The sequence below is a fragment of the Cervus canadensis genome, chromosome 5, assembly GCF_019320065.1.
Source record: "Cervus canadensis isolate Bull #8, Minnesota chromosome 5, ASM1932006v1, whole genome shotgun sequence".
Taxonomy (NCBI): domain Eukaryota; kingdom Metazoa; phylum Chordata; class Mammalia; order Artiodactyla; family Cervidae; genus Cervus; species Cervus canadensis.
Window position 1 is genome coordinate 76,538,871 of NC_057390.1, and position 25,191 is coordinate 76,564,061.

Below are 25,191 nucleotides of genomic sequence, written 5' to 3' on the forward strand. Positions count from 1 at the left end.
ATCTTATCCTCTGTCGTCCCCTTCTCCTCCCGCCTTCAATCTTTCCCAGCATCAGAGTCTTCAAATGAGTCAGTTCTTCACATCAGGTGGCCAAAGTATTGGAGTTTCAGCTTCAGCATCAGTCCTTCCAACGAATAGTCAGGACTGATTTCCTTGAGGATGGACTGGTTGGATCTCCTTGCAGTCCAAGGGACTCTCAAGAGTCTTCTCCAACACCACAGTTCAAAAGCATCAATTCTTCAGTGCTCAGCTTTCTTTATAGTCCAACTCTCACATCCATACACGACTACTGGAAAAACCATAGCTTTGACCAGACGGACCTTTGTTGGCAAAGTAATGTCTCTGCTTTTTAATATGCTGTCTAGGTTGGTCATAGCTTTTCTTCTGAGGAGCAAGTGTCTTTTGATTTCATGGCTGCAGTCACCATCTGCAGTGATTTTGGAGCCCAAAAAAAATAATAAAGTCTCTCACTGGTTCCATTGTTTCCCCATCTATATGCTATGAAATGATTTGCCACTATATTATGCAACTATTTGCCACTGTATTATGTAACTGTATTATACTTGAGAGAGTTAAAGCTTAGGCAGTCCAGGCCCCTTCAAGGAAAAGGCGAACATTCTCCTCATGCTTCCCTTAAGCCTTGTGCAACAGTGTATCTTGCCTGAGAACTGGCCCTTCTTTAGGAGCTAATGATCACACAGCACAATGTCTTACTTATGAAAATGCTTTTCTTAGGTTCTATGTTGATGATTATAATTGTAACAAGCCTTGCCTTGGAACCTGTTCCTCAAAACTTTTCCCCTGATTACACAGAAGGAGTATATCTCGCCCAGTAACAGTGTCCGGAACCCATTCTCCCTGGCTAATCTTGTGTCAAAGTCATCTCAGTATGTATGCCTTGGGAAAGTTCTGATGGAACTCTTACAGCCTTGAGGTATTCTTTTTATCTGTTCTCAGCAGCTGGTTGAGAGGTATATAAGGCCTTGCTTAAACTAGTGAGGGTGGGTACTCTTTCTACCCTCTTCTGATCTGTCCTGTCACTTTAAATAAAATTTTGCTGCACAAAGCTCTGAGTGATTGAGACCCATCTTAGGTCCCGGAGTGAAATCGTCTCCTTTGGAGACCATAAATCCAGTGGCACCATTCACCATAAGCTATCATCAGCTCAGTTCAGTCACTCAGTTGTGTCCGACTCTTTGCGACCCCATCAATCACAGCACGCTAGGCCTCCCTATCCATCACAAACTCCCGAAGTTTACTCAAACTCACATCCATCGAGTCGGTGATGCCATCCAGCCTTCTCATCCTCTGTCGTCCCCTTCTCCTCCTGCCCCCAATCCCTCCCAGCATCAGGGTCTTTTCCAGTGAGTCAACTCTTCGCATCAAGTGGCCAAAGTATTGGAGTTTCAGCTTCAGCATCAGTCCTTCCAATGAACACCCAGGACTGATCTCCTTTAGAATGGACTGGTTGGATCTCCTTGCAGTCCAAGGGACTCTCAAGAATCTTCTCCAACACCACAGTTCAAAAGCATCAATTCTTCGGCACTCAGCTTTCTTCACAGTCCAACTCTCACATCCATACATGACCACTGGAAAAACCATAGCCTAGACTAGATGGACCTTTGTTGGCAAAGTAATGTCTCTGCTTTTTAATATGTTATCTAGGTTGGTCATAACTTTCCTTCCAAGGAGTAAGCATCTTTTAATTTCATGGCTGCAATCATCATCTGCAGCGATTTTGGAGCCCCAAAAAATAAAGTCTGACACTGTTTCCACATCTCATACTAGTATGTAATTATTATACTATACTATTGATACTATATTAACTAAATCCCAAAGTTTCAGCAGCTTAATAAAATTAATGTTCATTTCTTAACCACTCATGTTCAGTGCATGATATTTCTAGGCAGACAAATCTCCCAGGCTGCCCTCCTCTACCTGGTGATTCAGGCATCCAGGCTTTGTGGTCTAGCAAGGAGGTGATTCCTTGGGGTCCTTTCCTGGATCTTCTTCATTCAGCTAAAGATGGTAAAAGGGGGAGAGAGAATAATATCATGAAAGATATTTTAGGAGCCAGGCCTGGAAGTGGCTCCCATTACTTCTCCTAAAATCCATTAGCCATAATCTAGTCACGTGGCTCTCTTGATGGCAAGTGAACTAAATAATACCTGTGGACCCTGGAGGAAAAGGCAACTGCTCTATGACCACTCCAATGTGCCCAAGCCATACCATCCCTGAACTTCCCCTGAAGGCTTCCACTGGTCATGCATTGTGAGAGTTGGACAGCTGAGCACCAAAAAGGCTTTTGAACTGTGGGTTGGAGAAGACTCTTGAGAGTCCCTTGGACTGCAAGGAGATCCAACCAGTCCATCCTAAAGGAGTTCAGTCCTGGGGATGACTGATGCTGAAGCTGAAACTCCAATACTTTGGATCATGTTGACTCACTGGAAAAGAATGCTGGGAGGGATTGGGGGCAGGAGGAGAAGGGGACGACAGGATGAGATGGCTGGATGGCATCACCAACTTGATGGGTTTGAGTAAACTCTGGGAGTTGGTGATTGACAGGGAGGCCTGGCATGCTGCTATTCATGGGGTCGCAAAGAGTCGGACACGACTGAGCGACTGAACTGAACTGAGGCATAACATTCTACGTTCTCAAAAAAAAAAAAGTTTCTTAGCAAGTGTTAGGCAGTTAGAGTAGGGAGAAATGGGTATGAAATGGTGGGTAGAGGAAGTGACAGCTAGACGACCACAGACACCATGAACTGTAAAAAAAAATAGTTAAATAAAAACCACTGACCTGAATGAAGACTTCCAGTGGGACAACGTGCCCAACATGCTCCTTTCCCTGATAGGTCTTGAGTATACACCTTATTTGCATCCCTTTCCCTGACTGGTCTCAGGAATAATGCCTTATTTTCATAGGCCCCAGGGACCACTCAGGGGAGGGAACAAGGAATATAAAAGAGGGAAGCCAAAATGGAACAGGGCAACTCCTGTGCCCATTGGTCTGCCTTCTCCCCTGGAGAACATATTGCTTGCTGCTTGCCCAGTAAATCTTGCCTGCTTAAGTTGTACTGGTCTGTAGTTTCAATTCTTTGCTACAAGGTAAGAACCAAGCAAGAAGAACCAGCCTGACATAAGTAAATGACAGACTGTCTTCTCACTCTTAGGCAAGTCTTTTTTTTTTTTTTTTGGAACAGAGAGGGAAAGTTTATTGTAGGGTCAAGCAAGGAGAATGTATGGCTCAGACTCAAAACCCTAAATTCCCAGATGGCTTTTAGGGACGAGTTTTTGGTTTTTGTTTTTTTTTTTAAGGGAAGAGTTTTTAAAGCAGATTCTGAGATGAAGACTGGAAGCTGTGTGCCTTACTTCTACCACTAAGCAAGTCTTTATTACATAATATAACAGCAATAGAATGGAAGATGGAATTTGATTGATTGAATGAGTAAAGGGTGCTGCCTCCAGCTTGGGAGAATGGAAGCTCCTAGAGGCAGTGGTGGGTATAAAAGCAGAGATGGCAAATGAACTGTCTTGAGGATGGGCTTCTGGAAGATATGTTCAGGGTTCTTGGGCAGACAGGTCTGGTTGAGGCTTCTTTGAGAGGCATCTGCTCTATCTCCCTTGCCATTTCAGGCAACAACTAGACTGCTTGATGAAGAACTTTCAAAATCTTTTCCTCAGTTATCTTTCTATTTACATTTTTCATTTCTAGGAGCTTACAGAGAAAAGTAAAGAGTCTTACATTCCATTTGTAATGTCATCATTTTTTTTTCCCCTGTGTGTTTCAGTTCCCTGGGAGAATCTTTAAAGGTTACATTTGGACTCAAGTAACTTTCTCATTTTTTAACTTAAACCATCCCCCCACCCCCCAAAAAAAAAAAAAATCTTTTGATCTTAACCATTTAAATGGCACTCTTTAAACAAAACATAAATTCAGGGCTCAAATAGACTCACAAATGTCCCTTTAAAGAATAGTATTTACTATTAAGAGCTAGGGGCTTCCCTGGTGGCTCAGTGATAAAGAACCCACCTGCCAATGCAGGAGATGCAGGTTCAATCCCTCAGTCAGGAAGATTCCCTGGAGAAGGAAATGGCAACCCATTCCAGTACCTGCCAGGATGCAGGAGATCAGCAGGTTCAATCCCATCAGTCAGGAAGATTCCCTGGAGAAGGAAATGGCAACCCATTCCAGTATTCTTGCCTGGAGAATCCCATACAGAGGAGCAGGTGGGATGCATGAGACAAGTGCTCGGGCCTGGTGCACACCCAGTCGGGTGGAGAGGGAGGTGGGAGTGGGGATCGGGATTGGGAATACATGTAAATCCATGGCTGATTCAAAGAATAAAAAAAAAATAAAATAAAATAAAAAAAAAAAAACAACAACAACATTAAATAATCAATCCAAAGTTCAGAATGTTATTAATAGAAGATGATGTGAGATGGGTCAAAAACACATCACACTCCTGGGGTAAGAGACAACCCATTTGAAACACTCCCATAAGAATAGGGTCCCATAGGAATACTTGTGTCCTGTCCACAGAAGTTGGATCAAAGAGTTCCATTTAGTCTGGTCCCTTGTTGAAAAAAATTATGACTTTAATCTATTTGTTACCTGATGATGTAACATAATGAACATCCAATCAAAAAACCTCCATTAGATAGTTTGAAGAAGCAGAGAAAATTTGGTTATAAGACCCCAATTTTGTAGAAATACGGATTTTTAAAACTATGGGGTAAAGAAGTTTTCTCTCATATTTGCAAAGGACATTTGAGTTCAGTTAATCCTTCTACAAATCCTTAATCCATCCCTCACCACTTTCATACATGGGTTTCATCTTCAAAAGGCAGATCCTCATCTTTAACTACATCTTGACTGCCTTTTAAACTCAGCAGAAGTTTATGAAACAAAAAAGCAAGTGAACCAAACAATCTGCTTTCAGTTCACCAGCTGATCTCACATGACAAGCTGGGAGTAAATATCCTATGACACCACTGGTCTGCCTGCTGACCAGAAGCCAATATCTAAATAGTTGTTTGTACACATGTTTCTTCAGTAGATTTTAAGGCTGATTATGTGCAGGGTACTGAACTAGAATCCATGAAGATTGCTACAAGGCAGAAAAGACAGTTTATGAAGCTTATGATAAGAAAAAATACATAGATGCCTTTTGAGTTAAAATTCATAACTATTTCCCGGACATCTGCTAATGCCAAGGACTGTGTTGAACACTGAGGAGTAAAGATCCAGCTCCAGTTCAGTCACTCAGTCGTGTCTGACTCTTTGTGACCCCATGGGCCGCAGCACACAGGCTTCTCTTCCATCACCAACTCCTGGAGCTTACTCAAACTCATGTCCATCAAGTCCGTGATGCCATCCAACCATCTCTTCCTCTGTCGCCCCCTTCTCCCGCCTTCGATCTTTCCCAGCATCAGAGTCTTCAAATGAGTCAGCTCTTCACATCAGGTGGCCAAAGTATTGGAGTTTCAGCTTCAGCATCAGTCCTTCCAATGAATATTCAGGACTAGTTTCCTTTAGGATGGAGTGGTTAGATCTCCTTGTAGTTCAAGGGACTCTCAAGAGTCTTCTCCAACACCGCAGTTCAAAAGCATCAATTCTTCTCCAACTCTCACATCCATACATGACTACTGGAAAAACCATAGCTTTGACTAGACGGACTTTTGTTGGCAATGTCTCTGCTTTTTAATATGTTGTCATAGCTTTTCTTCCAAGGAGGAAGTGTCTTTTAATTTCATGGCTGCAGTCACCATCTGCAGTGATTTTGGAGCCCAAGAAGATAATAAATGAGATTCAGATAGACTGACATCAATAATAATAATGTGAATAAATCTGGTGTGAATAAAAGCACAAAGGAGGTATATATATGATGATAATGGTAGTGGGAGTAATAAATAATAATAAAAACAATTAACACGTTAAGTTACTGTGTGATTCTAGGAAACTTTCTAAAAGCCTTATCCTCACTTTAATTGTATAAGGGATAGCATTATTATTATTATTATTATCCCGATGATACAGTTAAGGGATTTGAAGCACAGAGAGATTAAGCAATGTGTCCAAGGTGACACAGCATTAAGTGGAAAAGAAATGAGCCAAACTCAGCATTTCCACTTCCAGAACAACATCATGGATGAGGGAACAATTACTTCTTCTTGGGATATGACTGGGAATGGAATCAGAGAGCTGTCCATGGGAGAGATAACTTGCTAATTTTGGAAGATGAGTATAGAAAGATGGAGAAGGAAGAAAATTTGTCTTCTCAGGGAAGGTAAACAATACCTATAAAGGCACAGAGGCATGAAAGAGTATGTCAAAATCAGGGACTGGCTGTTTTTGTTGCCTGGGGCATGGAGATAGGATACATGCAAGGGACAACATAGGAAGATGGAGTGGAGGAGGTAGGCTGGGCTCCAAGCCTGTACCTGCTATGTTTAGGAGCACAGGCTTATCTTGCAGGTGATGGGAACCTATGCCTGTTAAGAGGCCCAGGAAGGATCTCTATCAAAAGCTCTGGCCTCCTCTCCAAGCCAGGCCCTCCCTTTCTCAATTCTGCCCAGCTGCTGATAACATTAGTTTTAGTATTTAACTACCAAAATTCATCAGGGTTTTTCAGTCTGAAACTTTATAGCATATCAGAATCTGAACATTTGCTCTTCAAGAGCTTTGCAATTGGAGAACAAATATATCAATAGCAAATATCTGCCCTGTCCTTTTAAGCAAGCTGAGAGTTTTTAATTTAAATCAAAATTCATCAGGGTTTACAGTAACTGAAACAGTCACACACACACACACAGAGCAAAATAATGAAACTTTATAGAGCACTTTCCAGTTCAGTTCAGTCGCTCAGTCGTGTCTGACTCTTTGCGACCCCATGAATCGCAGCACGCCAGGCCTCCCTGTCCATCTCCAACTCCCGGAGTTTACTCAAACTCATGTCCATCGAGCTGGTGATGCCATCCAGCCATCTCATCAATTCAGGACCTAAACAATTCAACAGAACCCTCTTGAAAGGAACAGCATTCAATGTCTGTTGTTGTTGTTTGCTGCTAAGTCATGTCTGACTATTTTGGGACCCCATGAAACTATAGCCTGCCAGGTTCTTCTGTCCATGGGATATATCAGTTAAGAATACTGGAGTGGGTTGCCATTTCCCTCTCCAGGGGATCTTCCAGACCCAGGGATCGAACCTGAATTTCCTGTGTCTCCCGCATTGGCAGGTGGACTCTTTACTGCTGAACCATCAGGGAAGCCTGTTTAATGTCTGCTGTTTTTGTTGTCCATCCTCTCAGTCGTGGCCAACTCTTTGCAACCCCATGGGCTGCAGCGCCTCAGGCTCCCCTGTCCTTCACTGTCTCCTGGGACTTGCTCAGATTCATGTCCACTCAGTTAGTGATATTATCTAACCATCCTCTACTGCCCTCTTCTCTTTTGACCTTTAATCTTCCACAGAATCAGGGTCTTTTCCAATGAGTTGGCTCTTCACATCAGGTGACCAAAGTATTGGAGCTTCAGCTTCAGCCTCAGCTCTTCCCATGAATATTTAGGATTGATTTCCTTAAGGATTGATTGGTTTGCTCTCCTTAATATCTATAAGTACTTATAAAACAATCCCAAGCTGAGAAATTGAATAAAGATATGCCAGCCATAGTTAGTGACCAAACCCTACCTATACAGTCACAGTGCTTCTTTTTCTGTCATGATATCTTGCCTTTCTGGAGCCACGACCCCATCTCCAAAATCCAAGGCATGGAATTGCCCCTCTAGCCTCCTTTTGCGTGAACCTAAAGTGTCTGACCTTCAAATTATGGTTTCCTCAATCCTGGGAGATGCTGCTCCAATAGTCACCAGCATTTCCGCATCAGTAAACACAAGTCTGTGATACACTCGCTCTTCAGTCTCTAGCAAAAGAAAAAGGAGGGGGTGTCATGGTCCTGTGGTGAACAAAGAAATGGGGAAAGGGGGCAGTTTGCCTCAGGGCAGCAGCCTGCAAAGGCAGTAAGAGGGTGCTTTGCAGTAGAGAATTTTAAAAACAATAATAAAGCCAAGTGGTATCCTATGCTGGAAATTTCAAACAATGGCCATGATGAAACAGGGCTCTGGAACAGGGCAGACACTCCTGTCACACCCCCACTCCTTGGTATGACACTGGTGCTTTCAGCTGAAGGCTGGATTTCACGAAGAGTGTGGCTGCTGTCTTTGTCGCTTTGGCTGGCATCACTCATGGGTTTGGGCAGAGATTACCAGGGCATCCAGGAGGACATCCCTGCTCTCATCTCCAGCTGAGGCATCTTCATCTTAACCTCCGGAGGGAGAATCAGTGTTAGACCACCTACGCAGAGAGGGTGGAGTGCTATCCGGAGCAGTCACGGGGCAAAGGGCTCATGGACTTGTATCTGCAGGTCCAACTTGACTTACAAGGGATAGGTTGTCTATACCATTAGGGAGGGTTTGAAACAAAGAACTGACATAATCACATTTGTGTCCCACAAAAATTATTCTGATGAATGATAGTGAAGGATAAACTAGCAAGAGTTGATCGTGTGTGTTAGTCACTCAGCTGCGTCCAACCCTAAGGACCCACCAGGCTCCTCTGTCCATGGGGATTCTCCCAGCAAGAATACTGGAGTGGGTACCCATTCCTTCTCCGGGGGATCTTCCCAACCCAGGGATCCAACCCAGGTCTCCTGCATTGCAGGAGGATTCTTTACCGTCTGAGCCACCTGGGAAGCCCAAATTGGGAGATGACAAAAAAAGATGAGACTGTTTGGGTGGATGGAGAAAAAAAACTTCACATGAATGCTTTTCATCTGTAACCCTATTAAAACTGTGAACCAGAGGGGCCAGTCTGTAAGAAGTGCCAGGTGGCAGTCAATCTGCAAAAAGGATTCTTGAAGTAATTCTGTTCTTTATTTGTGTAATAAATCCCAGACTTCTTTATCTTCACCACATTTTTTAAGTCATCACTCTCAAGAGCTTCTCACATGCAAATAGCTCCTAGAAAAATCCTCCTGTCCTTCCTCTTGTACTCTTGCTCCTCTTCCTGCCTTCCCTCTCTGTTTTACACAGTAGAATTTTAATGTGAAGAATAGTTCTCAGGAACAGAGGAGAGATAAATGGTGCATTTGGCTGCCAATTACACATTCTCTTTGGCAGGGGAAAAATGTGAACTCTCACAAGTTAATAATTGTCCTTCAATCACATGTCCTGACTTGACTAAGTGCTCACTAAGCAGCAGAAACAAGTACTGTAGGAATTCTGAAGAGAAGATAATGCACGTATCAGTGTAACTTAAACAACTTAAGACATACTTATTTATGCTTTAATCAAAGCTCTTCTCCCCACCTCTACTCCCGCCAGTTAGAAACACTTTGTGTTCATAGTACATACATGGAATATAGTCACCTTACTTCTGCTGGTGTTGCTCAAAAATCAAATAATTCTTTAGTGCTTACGCTGGACAATAGTATAAACATTTTCCTTGTAGCTTCCTTGTAGCTTAGACAGTAAAGAAACCGCCTGCAATGCAGGAGATGCAGGTTCGATTCCTTCCATCGGGAAGATCCTCTGGAGAAGGGAATGGCAGTTCACTCCAGTATTCTTGCCTGGAGAAACCCATGAACAGAGGAGCCTGGTGGATTACAGCCCATGGGATCACAAAGACTTGGACACTACTGAGCGACTAAGCATGTGTGCATGCATAATATATTTATATATATAATTATATATATATGTTTATATATACTATATAGTATATCATATAAAATATATAATAAAATATTGTTTTAATTTATCATTTATTAAGACTAAATACAAAATATATTTATATAAATTTCACCATGCATCATTTTATTTATGACACAAATGGTAACTAAAATCATCACAAGAATCGAGGTCCTGAGTGAAGGTCACTGGACTAGAAAAGTGACAGCATTGGGAAAGCAACCTAGGTCTTCTTAAGGCATATTGTAAGCAATGTGGCCTTGGAACTTTACAATGTAGTTTCCTAGGTGTCAATTCATCTAGTCTTGATTCATACACTAGAAAAGCATTCATTAAGTTCCAACTATATGACATCAGCAACAGCAGAGGGCTTTCAGCGGACACTCTTCCATAAAGAGAACAGGATCCCTGATCAGGAAACTTGGTTTACAATGTTTATCCACTGTCATCCTTTTAAATATGGCTTTGGCCTCTGTCACAATGGTATTAATAATAATAATATCATTATCAATAATAGGAAGAGAGACTTTGCAGCCTTGCTCAAACTTTATAAAAGAATTCCTGGAAGAAACAGAAAAATGAGCAATGTCCCTACTGGCTACTCCTCAGAGGATTTACAGATAAGTAAGCCTACTGGGTCCAACAGCCAGATGCAGTTGGATCTACTATTGCCTATTCTTTTACTCAACACTTTGAAAAGCTTGGATAGTTTCAATAGGGAACAAAACAAGCTGCATTCAAAAGCTCACTTCAGAGCATGCCGAATAGAGACTGCTTTAAATATTTAGACCTGAGCCGGGACACAAAACTCACAAGATGTTTGTCAAATGCATCATCGTTTATCTGGGGTAAGCAGCAGCCAGCTGAGAATGGGGTGTCATTTTTCCATTAACTGGTCACACCACGTACACCTGACCTTTCTTAGCATTAATCATTCAAAAATAAACCCTCTTTGCCTAAAGAGCCAGATACAGTCAGCGCCTATTTGGAACCAAAGTTACTGTATCTCAACGCAACACATCCTTACAGGGAAAACTGTCCCTGTTGCCACTGGCTTCACCCAACTGGTCGTGGGCCCCACACCGCTCAGCTGGTGATACCCAGGACGCACAAAATCTGGGCTCCAGCAAACAAGGACTTCAATAGCTCACTGCCAAAAAAAAAAAGCAAATGCTGGGGTGGAGAATGGGGAAGATAAGGGGCAGGGAGAGTTGGGAAAAGAATAAATACTTTGATTCTAAGGAAGCTTCAGCCTGCAGGCATCAATCAATAATGGATTAACAGAGACAAAGGAGTAACACAGAGGCAGAAAGCTTATTCTGTAGCCAGAGGTGGAATAAGAGACAGCAGGATCTGCTGTTCAGGAAGACCCTGTAATGGATGCCCACTCCTTATGCACAGAATGCTTCCTGTACATGAACCCAAAAGCAAGAGGATGGGAAGAAAAAGGGAGAGAGCTTCCTGCATTGTGGGTCAGGGGAAGGATTTCAATGATATCGCCTTCAGGAAGATAGCTCTTATCTTAAACCTATAATTAGTTTGAGCTGTCCACAAGCATTTACGTGTGTCCTTGGGGGAGGTGTGAGTGTGCACCCAAATATGGATTTGTGTCCCTGAGTTATCCTCAGGCGGCTGGGGGTCCACAGGAAGAGCAAGCCCACAGCTTCATCTCACGCGAGTAGGGACATCCAAGCAGAACTGACTTGCCAAGACCTTCCCTCTCTCACACACATTTTCAAATTCAGAAAATGAACAGCTCCCAATCATTTTGCCCTGTGGGTGACCTGTGTAAGAGAATGTTATGAACTGCACATTTGCAGCCTTCAAAAAATTGTATGTTGAAGCCTTAAGCGTGGAAGTGAAAAAAGGTTGTGTCTGACCCTTTGCGACCCCATGGACTGTAGCCCACCAGGCTCATAGAATTCTCCCAGCAAGAATATTGGAGTGAGTAGCCATTCCCTTCTTCAGGGGATCTTCCTGACCCAGGGATTAAAGCTGGGTCTCCCACATTGCAGGTAGATGCTTTACTGTCCTAACCACCAGGGAAGCCCTAAACCCCAAAGGTATCAGGAGGTGAGGGTTTGGGAGCTAAAAAGTTTAGGTAAGTTCCTAAGGGTGGAACCCCATGTTGGGATTAGTGTCCCTGTAAAAAGAGAGTCTAGAGCTTGTACTCTTTGCCTTGTAAAGACACAACAAAAAGATGGCAGCCTGCAAACCAGGAAGAAAGCTCTAAACAGAACTGGATCGGCCAGCAACTTGATCTTGGACTCCTCAGCCTCCAGAATGATGAGAAATAGATGTCTGAAGTTTGAGCCACATAGTCTGTGGTATTTTGTTGTAACAGCCTGAACTAAGCCAGAAGAGGACATAGGACAGAAGCTTGGAGCAAGCCAACTTCAGTGAGCAGGGGATGATTATTTGCTTCAAGCAGGAAGAGAATTTTATGGTAAAGCACTGAAGAGGGCTTTCTCTCTGCCAACGGGGGTGGGAGGGAACAGAAAACATGAGGCAAAGCCTGGGAAACACCATGAGGGGTTCTCTACAAAGGAATTAACCTTTTACCTTTCCCTTTAGGTGACGGAAGCAATGGTTTTTAACATCTAGCTTTAAGAGTTCTTGTCATGTTCTCATTATGTCAAATGTTCAGCAAAATCTACTACATTATAAACTTCATGTTGATGGTATGAGAAATAAAAGGATGTGGCAATAAAGAGAAGAGCATCTTACCTTTAAGATGCACATGCTGGTGATGACAGAGTATTAAGGGAGAAAAGAGATCACTTCTAAGAAGTGAAGCAGAAAGCAGCTTAGACAGTGACCACAAAGAAGCATTTGAGTGTGAATCAACTCTGGAATAGACATTACTCCCAAATACACAGTAGAGAAGTGATGCAAGAGTTTAGGTAACAGGAGAATCCTTAATCATCAGATAGAGATGGGGCCATGACAGAGGTCTTGTGAAGTGAAATGGGGACACAGAGGAGGGAAACCTTATACATTTTGGGAGACAAAGGATGGTTAGGAAAACTTTCCTGCAGTTGTTGACACCTGAGCTGGGTTTTGAAGGATGAATAGGAGTTAGCCAGAAGAAAGTGGAGCAGATTATTCTATCGTTATAGATAACAAAAACAGGTAATTTTAGGTTGCTCATCTCACCTCCATCATCAATCATATTTTCTTGGGTAATTCTAGAACATTTATGCCCTGAAGGCCAAAGGACAAATTTACTACCTGGTGTGACATGGTAACTAAATTCTCCCACCATTTCTCTCTGTTTGAATAACTGCCAAAACATTACTAAATCTTTGTTTGCACATATTCATAAACTCCATCTCTCACGAACTTATCCTGCTATAGCCTCTGGATCATCTTCTCTTCTTACATCCCAGTTTATACCCCATACGATAGCCTTCCTCAGTCCCACTGGCAGGCCGGCCCAGGCTGGGCTGATGTTGCTGACTCCACCATCTAGCTCAGCTGCACGTCATCATGGACTGAGATGACTTAGGGAGCAGCTGAAGCGTTTTCAAATGCACATCCATCTCCAAGTCCAATCTGAACTGGCCACCTAAATCTTTTGTTATCTTTCAGTGTGGAACATGCTAGGAATGGCAATTATGAAATTTTTGAAAGATTCATTGGCACCATTAGAATGAAATTCATCTTCAGAACAAAGAAGGCTTGCTCGCTGGTGCATACAAATAAAACCTGCACAAAAGCCGGGAAAACTCCCATTTTCCTCCTAGGCAGAGTCTCCGTCCTCTAGAAATAAAAGTAATTCTGAAAGGCAGCATGCTTTGCAACTTTATTCTTCTACATTGGAAACAAACCAAGCACTGTGGAAGGAATATATGAGAGAAGCACTATACTGAGAATTTGTAGTGTTTGTCAAAATAACAAATGTTTACTCAACACCTACCACAGACTAGATGATTTCTTAAATTTAGACAGTAATTCAGTGAAAAGTATTACAGTCCCTGCTTTATGGGAAAAAAAAGTCAAATCTGGAGGAGTGAACTCATTTATCCAACGAAACACAGTGGTGAGACAGTATCCATACTCTGGTGTGACTCCAAGCCTATGGTCTTTTCAAAACACAAATGGAACTTTTCCTTGAAAAGCAAGAAGAGGGATCCTGGGCATCCTTCACTCTGGGGTGAGAGTCCTGAGGCTCTGGTGTCAGAAGGAGGTGAGGCTGGGCTTGCTCTGAGGTCTCCTGCAAACGCCAATCTTGACTGACAAGTGAGGCTCTTTTGAGACGACTTTGATGCTGGAAAAATATTATGGACCTTGAGTGAGAGCAAGGGACAGATGCTCCCATGTTTAGAACAGAGGAGAGGTGCCTCTATTGACAGTGGGACCCTGTTGTTTTTCCCCACAAGCACGGGCAGAAACAGGCCTCAGGAAGGTGGCAGAATTGGCTAAGTTAATCACTCTCTACTGGGTACAGAGAAGTGAAGTGAAGTTGCTCAGTCGTGTCCGACTCTTTGCGACCCCGTGGACTATAGCCTGCCAGGCTCCTCCATTCATGGAATTTTCCAGGCAAGAATACTGGAGTGGGTTGCCATTTCCTTCTCCAGGGTATCTTCCTGACCCAGGGATCAAACCCAGGTCTCCTGCACTACAAGCAGACTCTTTACCATATGAGCCACTAAGGAAGGCCCACTAGGTAGAAGGGGTATTTATTCATAAGAACTCTTGGGATCAGACAGATTCAAGCCTCAGCTCCACAATTCATTAGCTTTGTGACCTTCAGGAAAGCGATTACCCTCTCTGAGTCCTAACAGGGTGGGTTACTATGGTGATTAAATGAAGTATCAGCCTTAGCAAGGTCCATGGTTCATGCAGGTACTTCAGGCCCCATGGACAGGAACCCCCACTTTGAAAGTAAGGACTCTCAGCAGGGCTGGGCTTGCCCTGTTTCATCATTCACCCCAGGTAGTAGAGTAAGTGTGAATTTAGGGATGCTGCATGGTTAAAAACATTCCCCATACACATATCAATCCACCCCATTTCCAAAAGATTAAGGGTTTCATATGATGGTGAGGTATTGCTAAAGCCCAAAGCCTAGCTCTGGGCAAAAAATTTAGAAGAGCAAATAGAAATCAGTTAATCTCTATTTTAGGATGGTGAATGCTGAAGCTCCAGCACTTTGGCCACCTGATGTGAGGAACTGACTCATTGGAAAGGACCCTGATGCTGGGAAAGACTGAAGGCAGGAGGAGAAGGGGATGGCAGAGGATGAGATGGTTGGATGGCATCACCAACATAATGGACCTGAGTTTGAGCAAGCTCCGGGAGTTGGTGATGGACAGAGAAGCCTGGTGTGCTGCAATCTACGGGGCTGCAAAGAGTTGGACATGACTGAGCGACTGAACTGAATCTCATTTTACTATGAAGCATAAATTAAAAATGATAAAAAATGTTAGGAGGCGCCCAAGTCATCTTAAGGATACTCCAATTCAGTGGTCAACTTTTAGAAGTAAGAACACAGCATTTTTGAGCAAGTCATTTGGGAGAAAAAACTGATTCTCCCTCTTAAGCAGTTCATAGCTTTTCTCTTTGTAGGGCTGAAAATGCCACATAAAGAGAGGGATGTGTCTTGTCTTAATAGTTAAAGGTATTTGAACATATGATACAAATAACCAGTGACTGGGAAAGGACAGTAAATCTCTCATATAAATGAGACGACACTTTCATATAATGGAATGGTTTCCAAGGATATCCTTCAGAGACTTAGTCTGAACGTTAGATAGAGCAGTCTGGACAGGTATGCTATCCTCTGGTTTTCTCCCACTGGAGAGTGCTGCTCCTCAACGTCTCAGCAAGGACACGGCTGATGGCCGTCTCCACCCTTTCACTCTCTTTCTCATGACCTTCTGCCTGCATGGTCAGCCCGACCCACTTCTCCAGGATGCAATGGTCCTGAAGACGAGGCACTTGAGCAGCTAAGATCCTTCACTGCTGGTCCAGTCCTGATGTCATGCCCCACATGAGGTGATGAGAAATCTGCTTCCTTGTTGTAGTTCTAACTTTTTATTTTGATAAAGTAATTTTATCAAGTAATTTTAGACTTGTAAAAATGGTACAGAAAAGTACCCTTCACCCAACTTGCCCTAGTGTTAACATCTTACATAACCAGAACAAAATTATAGAAGGATAAACCTATGAAATTAACATTGGCATAATGCTATTAACTGTAAACCAATATTTTGCAATTGCAAACCTAGAAGCCAGAATGCTGTGTCAAAAAGTAAGCACATTTATAGTTCTGTCAAGTGTAGCTAAATTCCTCTCCAGATGAGTTGTACCAGTTTGCATCCCCATCAGCAATGTATAATAGAAACTGTCTCCCCACAGATTCATCAACCAATTGATTAACATATTTAATCTCTGCAAACATGATAGGTAAGAAATGCTATCTTGAGATATTTTAATTTTTATTTCTCTACTTAAGATTATATTTGAACATTTTTTTCATATGGTTGAGGTCCACCTGCTTTGCTGTTGTTGTATCAAGGAAAAGCATGAAACTATCCATCCATTCCAGCTAGGTGTGAACAGAGGGTAAAGGTCTCAGATTTTCTGGTCTGAAGTTGGACTTTGGCAATCATTGTCTCTCTGCTGGCTCTGATCTCAGAGCCCTGGGGATGTCCTACTCTGCTAAAAGATACCACCAGGAGTTGTTCTGGGCTTCCCCAGTGGCTCAGCAATAAAGAATCTGCCTGCAATGCAGGAGACACAGGTTTGATCCCTGGGTTGGGAAGATCCCCTGCAGAAGGACATGGCAACCCACTCCAGTATTCTTGCCTGGAGAATCCCATGGGCAGAGGAGCCTGGTAGTCTACAGTCCATGGGGGTCTCAAAGAGTCAGACATGACTAAAGCCACTTGGCCCAGGCGTTGTTCTCTCTCTAGGAAACTGAACCAACATAAAGAGTATGGTTTTGGGGTCAGTTGAACCTGGAACCACTTTCAAGCTATGAGTTTTGGGGCAAATTATTCTACCTGTCTGGGTCTCAATTCCCTTATTTTTTAAAATAGGGATCAGTTCAGTTCAGTCACTCAGTGTCTGACTCTTTGCAACCCCGTGAATCGCAGTACACCAGGCCTCTCTGTCCATCACCAACTCCCGGAGTTTACTCAAACTCATGTTTATCAAGTCGGTGATGCCATCCAACCATGTCATCTTCTGTGGTCCCCTTCTCCTGCTGCCCCCAATCCCTCCCAGCGTCAGGGTCTTTTCCAATGAGTCAGCTCTTCGCATGAGGTAGCCACAGTATTGGAGTTTCAACTTCAGCATCAGTCCTTCCAATGAATACCCAGGACTGATCTCCTTTAGGATGGACTGTTTGGATCTCCTTGCAGTCCAAGGGACTCTCAAGAGTCTTCTTCAACACCATAGTTCAAAAGCATCAAATTTTCGGTGCTCAGCTTTCTTCACAGTCCAACTCTCGCATCCATGCATGACCACTGGAAAAACCATAGCCTTGACTAGACGACCTTTGTTGGCAAAGTAATGTCTCTGCTTTTTAATATGCTATCTAGGTTGGTCATAACTTTCCTTCCAAAGAGTAAGCATCTTTTAATTTCATGGCTGCAATCACCATCTGCAGTGATTCTGGAGCCCAGAAAAATAAAGTCTGACACTCTTTCCACTGTTTCCCCATCTATTTCCCATGAAATGATGGGACCAGATGCCATGACCTTAATTTTCTGAATGTTGAGCTTTAAGCCAACTTCTTCACTCTCCTCTTTCACTTTCATCAAGAGGCTTTTTAGTTCCTCTTCACTTTCTGCCATAAGGGTGGTGTCGTCTGCATATCTGAGGTTATTGATAGATGGATTTTATTTCATACAGTGGTCCCAAAGAGTAAATGAATCAAAGGGTATAAAACTTTCCCCAAAGTTTAACAAGTGAGCGACCCTTGGTAAATGTTAATTCTCCTGACATCTCTTCCCCTCCCACACAGGCCATGGAACCATGCTTCATTAACAGTTAGGCTCTTTGTGGTTGCTAAACAGAAGGAGAAATGGGAGAGGGATGGATTGGGAGCTTGGGATTAGCAGATGCAAATTCTTATATATACGACAGATGCACAACAGGGTCCTACTGTATTACACAGGGAACTATATTCAATATCCTGTGATAAATCAATGGAAAAGAATTTGGAAACGAATCCAAATATGTATAATTGAATCACTTTACTATACAGCAGAAATTAACACAACATTGTAAATCAACTATATTTCAATAAAATAAATTTTAAATAAGCAATAATACCCTTTGCCTTGAGACAAGGGAAAGAGATGAGGGCCAGTTGAAGTGGCTTGAAGCTAAACATCACGTCTTTGACCATGGAGCAGGAAAACAAATTGGCTCCTAGTAACTAGAATTTAGGAACTGTGTAATCAAATCAAGAAGATAATTAAAGTGAGTAGAGAACATACTAAGCAAATACAAATACAGGATGCCCAGTTAAATTTAAATTTTACATTGTAGGTGTGCATGATATTTATGTAGGATGGTTTCCTAAATTTAGAAACCTCACGACATTATTTTAAGCATATTCCCAAAGTATGATTATTTGGTGAGACTAGCACTGCCAGGTAAAATACAGGATACTCAAACTTGAATTTCAGGTAAACAATGAAATTTTTTGGCATGAGTCTTTCCCATTAGACTTATGGGACATTAGTCTAAAACTTAGACATTAGACTTAGACATTGTATGGGACCTACTCATACTAAAATTATTTGGCCTGAAATTCAAGTGTTACATGGGACATACTCATACTAATAGAAATATTCATTATCTGAAATTCAGACTTAACTGGGCATCCTGTATTTTATCTGGCAACCTTAGTAGGAGATCTTCCAACTCACTGAAAGCCACCTGCCTACTGCCCTTCATGAAAAGTAGGTGTCCGTCCATCATCCACTCTGTGCAGATCACCAGATAAGTTGGTGCACAAGGATGACAGAAAAGTAAATGAAATAGGCAATGAAACCTAATACAAAGAAACTTCCATGGATGAAATTGCTGCCAGTCATATCACTTAGGATACTATGATTGCAAATGACAAAAGCCTAACTATTAAACTGATGTACACAAAAGATAGACTGTAGTCCCAGGTAGGTGTAAGGGATAGAATTGACTGAGGGGTGTCAAGAGAAAGAGGTTCAAGGATGTTGTGAAGGCATCTCTTTTTTCTCCATCCCTTAGCTTTGTGTTTCTGTTCTGACTTCATTCTCAGGCAATTTCCCCATGTGCTGGCAAGGATGGGGATCAACAGCTTCAGTTCACATCATCCTTATAAAAATTGATTCTATGAAAGGGAGACGCTCCACCTCTTGACTATTTGTACCTGAAGGGTCTGGGGCATTGCCCACTCCTGTGGCCAAAAAGTGGAAACATTAGCACCATCAGAGGACACAGAAATGGGTTTCTGCTGTAGAAAGATGATCTTTGCCACCAAAGGAATTGGGGAGAAGGGAAGGTGCAAAAACTGTAGCGCTCAATAAAAGTTTGTTAATGTAGGCTTTAAAAAAGTATTCACAACCTAAAAAAAGGGAGGAGGGTGGAAGAGAAGGAAAAAAAAATATTCACAACCTAAAAGATGAGAAGTATGTTTTATACAGCAGGAATTTTTAGGATTTCAAGCCTGGGAGGCAGCATCACAAGCAACCCTGAAAGAATTGCTTTGAGGAGGTGAGGGAGAGAAGCCAGGTTACATAGAAGTTTTGCAACAAAGGCAGGTAGTCTGAATGTGGAAATTCTATTGTAGATTAAAGAAACCCAGATACCCAAGTTAAGGAATTTAATGTTTGGTGTTTTTTTTTTTTTTAATCTATGGAAAGATGCAGTCTGGGCTCACTGAAAACATTCCTCTGATATCTACCTCAGCTATCTGGGGCCAGTATCCTGCATTTTTCACATCCTGAGTTTCCTCAAGGCTCATCAGCTCACCTTCAGTGATGGCTGCTATTGCTGATGACTGTGACTTCCTTCGTTTACTGATATGGCAGGAAATATCTCAATTCTCATTCATCAGGAAAATCTCCAATAACAAGAGATTCCTGTTGGAGGAATCAACGCAGGGGTATGACAGGTGACTGACTAGTTTCTTATAATAGTCTAAAGAAACTAGTTAGTACTAGTATGAAGCTAGGAAGAATAATGAAATGAAACCTTACCACCATTTATCAATCTACCTAATTTAGGGATGAAATCCACATGGGGAAAAAAAGCCGTAAATTAATAGATCTCAGGGCTTCCCCAGTAGATCAGCGGTAAAGAATTCGCCTGCAATGCTGGAGCTGCAGGAGATGCAGTTTCGATCCCTGGGTCAGGAAGATCACTGGAGGAGGACATGGCAACCCACTCCAGTATTCTTGCCTGGAGAATCCCATGGACAGAGGAGCCTAGTGAGTTACAGGCCATAGAGTCAGACATGACTGAAGCAATGTAGCACAGATGCACACAATAGATCACAGGGTTCCACCAAAGACATTAACAGGAGCTGGAAACATATTAGTGTCATACAGACGAAGCGGGTGATGCCAGATTTAAAACACCAGGTGAGAAAGCATTCACATTCCTGACTAAATGCCTCCATGGGTTGGCCTCACTCCCACAGACACACAGGCTTATAATGTCAACTTTTCTAAAGTTGCCTTCTTCTAATCTCATAGTTGACTCCTAGAGAGATTTTTCTGAATGGAACAATTTGATCAGTATTAAATCTCACAAGCTTGAAATTACTTGCTTTAGTGGAAACAATATTTCTGGTGACCAGTCAGCCCTGAAATTAAACAGTTTAAAATGATGGTTAGAAATAGAGGCCAGGAAGCTAGTAAAAGGATTGTCTTAGATCTCAAAGGAAATATTAATTGGAATTCATGGTAGGACCCAGATAAATTAATACTAAAGTGTGATCCACAGATACCTCATTCAAAGGAGCAAAAAAATACCTGTGGCTCTTCTGATGGGAGCATCACACAGAGAGAGGAAGTGTGTTGCAGGTGACAGCAGGTAAGAATGCAGCAAAATGCAGAAACTCTTGGGTTCATCACTGATCTGCATCGTAAATCCTTCCTAATCTTCCACGGCATTTCTGCCAATTAGAACTATTTTCCTTTAATGGCATTTGACATATGTGCTCTCAAATACCAGGCCAACAGTAAGGAAATGTTCCTCAAGCCAACTCCTTATAAAAATATAACATAGGAAATACTATATTTTATAATTTAAAAAATTACTGTCCTCATGTATTAAGTACACAAGTGTATATTAGTGTAATATTAGTGTAATATAGGAAAATATTAGTGTAATATTGGAAATGGAAATATTGGAGATGGTTTGATGATGTCACCGACTCGATGGCCGTGAGTTTGACAAGCTCTGGGAGTTGGTGATGGATAGGGAAGCCTGGCGTGCTGCAGTCCATGGGGTCACAGAGTCAGACACAACTGAGTGACTGAACTGAACTAAATATTGGAAAAACTGGGTGAAATCACATTTCCAGTGACTTCAGGAAAGCATTACTCAAGGAAATTTTTTTCCATTTTAAAGCTTAAATTCCTGTATAAAGAACATAATTACCTTCCTCTTATTGGTGTTTTTCGAGAGATCCCATTTTACTTTTCCTGGGTCTAGAGGAAGATGAAAAGTTAGATATGAAATTATAAAGTAACTTCTTTCTAAATCTAAGAGTAAAATGAGGACAAAGTGGTGGGGAAGCACAGCCAAACTCAAACTAAGGAAGTACTGACCAAAGACCAAAGACAGGCAGCTTTAATATCAACATTTAACTTTAATAAAGCCTGGGGAGCCCTCTACAACCAAGCCTCTGGATGGTGTCACATGCAAAGGAAACATAAATTGGATCTTAAGAGCACTTAAAAATGTAGGTTTAAAAAAGGGGGCACCAAAGCAGGGGTTTTTACACATCTCAGCTCCCAAATAGCCTCCCAGAAAGACCTTCAGGCGCTGACTCCTCTCCCCCGTCACATGTACGCAGGTCCTACAGGCTCTCATTTCCTGTCCCTTTTTCCTTCTCATCCAAGTGGCATGTCACCCTGGCATGGGTCCATGCTCATTCCTGGGCCTGCAGTTCCCAACAATTGGTCAAGTTCTCCCCACGTGATGGCACCGATGGACACCGGGACTTTCAGTCCTTGCAAAGTCATCCTTGCAACTAACGATCCCATAAAGGGCGGGATCTGCCTCTCCGCCACCTGTAGTGCACCGTCTTTTGCTCAGACTGTTTTCCTTGGGCAACACCCTAGGGAGCATCTTCCTCTCACACAACGATGTTCCTGTTCCATCCCCTCCAGAAGCAAATGATGGAAAAGAGATCAGGAAGCAAAACTTGCCAAAACAATTTATAAAGAAACTCCTAAAAATATGTGATAGTTGAGGGACAAGGATTAAGTAGCCCAACTGAAACAATACGGAATGTTCTTGTAGAACAAACACTCCTTTAGGCCACCTGAATGCAGAATGGCTGGGCAGAAAGTAGAAAAAGCTGCCACGTCATTGCTTTCCATATGAAAGACAAGGGTGGGCTCAGGAGACAAGACTTTATACAAAGAAGGACAAGGTTTGTTCATGCATGATCTTAGCAGCATTATTCTTATAGCCAAAAGGTGGAAGCAACCTAAGTGTTCATCAAAAAATGAAAGAATAAACAAAATGTGGTGTATATATGATAGTGAAATATTATTCAGTCTTAGAAAGGAAAGAAATCCTGATACATACTATGATATACATGAACCCTGAAAATATGTTAAATGAAATAAGCCAATCACAAAAACAAAAGGTCTGTACAATTACTATATGAAGTACATAGAGTGATCACATTCATAGAAACAGAAAGTAGAATGATGGTTGCCATGGGCTGGGGGAGGGGGCAATGGATAGATATTGTCTAAGGCAGTGGTCCCCCAGCTTTTTGGCCCCAGAGACCAGTTTCACGGAAGACAGTTTTTCACTGGACCAGGATTGGGGATGATGGTTTGGGGATGATTCAAGCACATTACATTTATGGCATACTTTATTTCTATTATTATTGCACTAACTCCACCTCATATCATAAGGCATTAGAGTCTGGAGTTTGGGGACCCCTGGGCTAAGAGGTACAGAGTTTCAATTTTGCAAAATGAAAAGAGTTCTGGAGATGGATTGCACCACAATGTGAAAACTACTGAACACTCCTGATGTGCACTTAGAAATGGTAAGATGGTAAATTTGATGTTGTGTGTATTTTACCACAATTCAACTTTTAAAACTTTCCTTAAAATTAAATTGGGGTTGGGGAAATCAAAAGAATATGCATGCTGTGTGCTAAATCACTTCAGTCATGTTCAACTCTTTGCAACCCTGTGGACTGTAGCCCACCAGGCTCCTCTGTCCATGGGGATTCTCCAGGCAAGAATACTGAAATGGGCTACCATGCCCTCCTCCAGGGGATCTTCCCAACCCAGGGATCGAACCTGTGTCTTTTACATCTCCTGCATTGACAGGAGGGTTCTTTACCCCTAGTGCTGCCTGGGAAGCCCAAAAGATGATGGTATGATGAATATGTAGTGGCTGCACAGAAGGTGGAGGTAGACAGACACAGGATGAGGCTGTTGTAAAAGTGCAGGGGAGTAGCAGCCAAGAAACAGTCCCCAAGGTGTCAGAGGGAGGGCTCAGCCCTGGGCTGCCTTCCCACATGCCTGCCCAGCCATGAGAACAAGCCTCTGCTCCTCAAGGGGCTGGTATGTCTGAACCCCGGGTCACGCACACTGGCCCTGCTGACCCCAGAGCAACAGCAAAACATCAACACAGCCCCTACCTGTGAACCATCACCCTGCCTGGAGAGCCAGGCAGCACGTGACTGTGACCCAGTCTCAGGCAAGGGACCATATGCTGTGGCTCCTTAATTCTCTTGGGATTGCGCTCTAACCAATCACATGACCAGAGAAAGGTCCTTCCGCCTGGACAGTTTCCAAAGAAAAAGAGTAAAATAAAAAAAAAAGAAAAGAAAACCATTCCAAACAATAAGCCATGCCAGACCCCATGTGACCTCTGCACCTAACGGAGGGCTGCTTACCTGAGGGCAGGTATACGCAGGAACTTCACTCTAAGGCCACTGCAAGTCTGGGCTGTGAGTCGGTCTAATAAATGGGACCTTGATATGAATAAGTCTCTGCTCTACAGCTGAAAACTGTCAGCAAATTCTCTTTGTTCCTAAATTTCACTTGCCTGTTGCAAAAATGTAGAGTCGGGTTGCTGCACATCCCATTTCTAAGTCCTCACTTCCCTGTTTTCCATCTTTTCTTACTGTCCTCACTTTCATTCAGCCCATTCACCACACGGCTGCCGAAGAAAGCTTTCTAGAGTACAGACTTCCCATTTTCCCCTCCTTAATGCTGCCTCAAAGATTCCCCACCGGGCACGGGATCAGATCCAAGCTCTTCATGACTTGGCTCTGCTCCCTGCGTTTGCCTGCAATTCCCATCTCAACCCGGAACTCTCCCTTTGCTCCAGGATCACCTCTGACCAGTTTTCTCAGCCTCGAACACTCTCCCATCTTCATCAATACCCAGTCATCCAGTCTAAAATCACTCATCCATGCATTTAGCCTAACGGCAGCCTGTAGAACCAAGCTGGGTCAGGTTCCTCCAACTGACCCCATACTTTCTAACACCTATCACGCCTGAGATTTATCCAAAGACTTGAACACAAGGTGGAAAAAATTATCTTTGCCATCAACAAAAGTTCTGATTATTTTGAACAAACAAGAATCAGTTGAGCAATTTTGATTCTGTCAAATGCTTTCAGTTGAGATGGTAAAAGAGCTAGAAAAAAAAATTTTTTTTAAAGAACCACATGATTATTCTGAGACCAAAACCCCAGCAGCTGGAGTCAGTCGACAAGGTCCCCAGGGAGGTGTCCTTGGCAACCCCGCAGCTGCCCTTGTCGTGTCTCCCATGGCGTGGTATTCTGTTCTTCCTATGGGCCAGTGAGTCTCCCTCGTGTTTTCAAATGAATCCCACCTTTTGCTTAAGTAATCTAGAAACTGTTGTTTTTGTTTGTTTGTAATCAAAAGAGTCTTCATGGACACAGGGAGCTTCTAATTTAAGTCCGCTTCAGCTATTGAGTCTAAGGAGGAGAGAGAACTAGGAAACAAGAAAGAAACAACCTCTCCTCCCAAGAATGTCCCAGTTCTTGAGAAGTTACATAATATCCTGTGATATCATTCTATGAGCCTCAATGTCCCCATCAGGAAAATGCGAAATGATTTACAATTTTCCAATGGTAAATTCTGACAGCCTAGGAATTTTTGAGAGTCCAGAATGAGCCAATACAAATGTTTGTTTAAAGTCCCTTGTACTGACCACTCTACCAGGAGCCTGCGACACTGGCATAGCTTAGTGCCAACCCCTGGATCCTGACAGAAA

General features: G+C 42.6%; 1 long non-coding RNA gene across 1 annotated transcript; it reads right to left on the minus strand.

Annotated features, from left to right (window-relative positions):
- Positions 1 to 1,887: 1,887 nt before the first annotated feature.
- On the minus strand, positions 1,888 to 24,309 carry LOC122442043. Its single transcript, XR_006269531.1, has 3 exons — positions 23,841 to 24,309; positions 7,818 to 7,920; positions 1,888 to 2,019 (listed from the first exon to the last, which is right to left on the minus strand). It is a non-coding gene; the product is annotated as an uncharacterized LOC122442043 (long non-coding RNA).
- Positions 24,310 to 25,191: the final 882 nt, after the last annotated feature.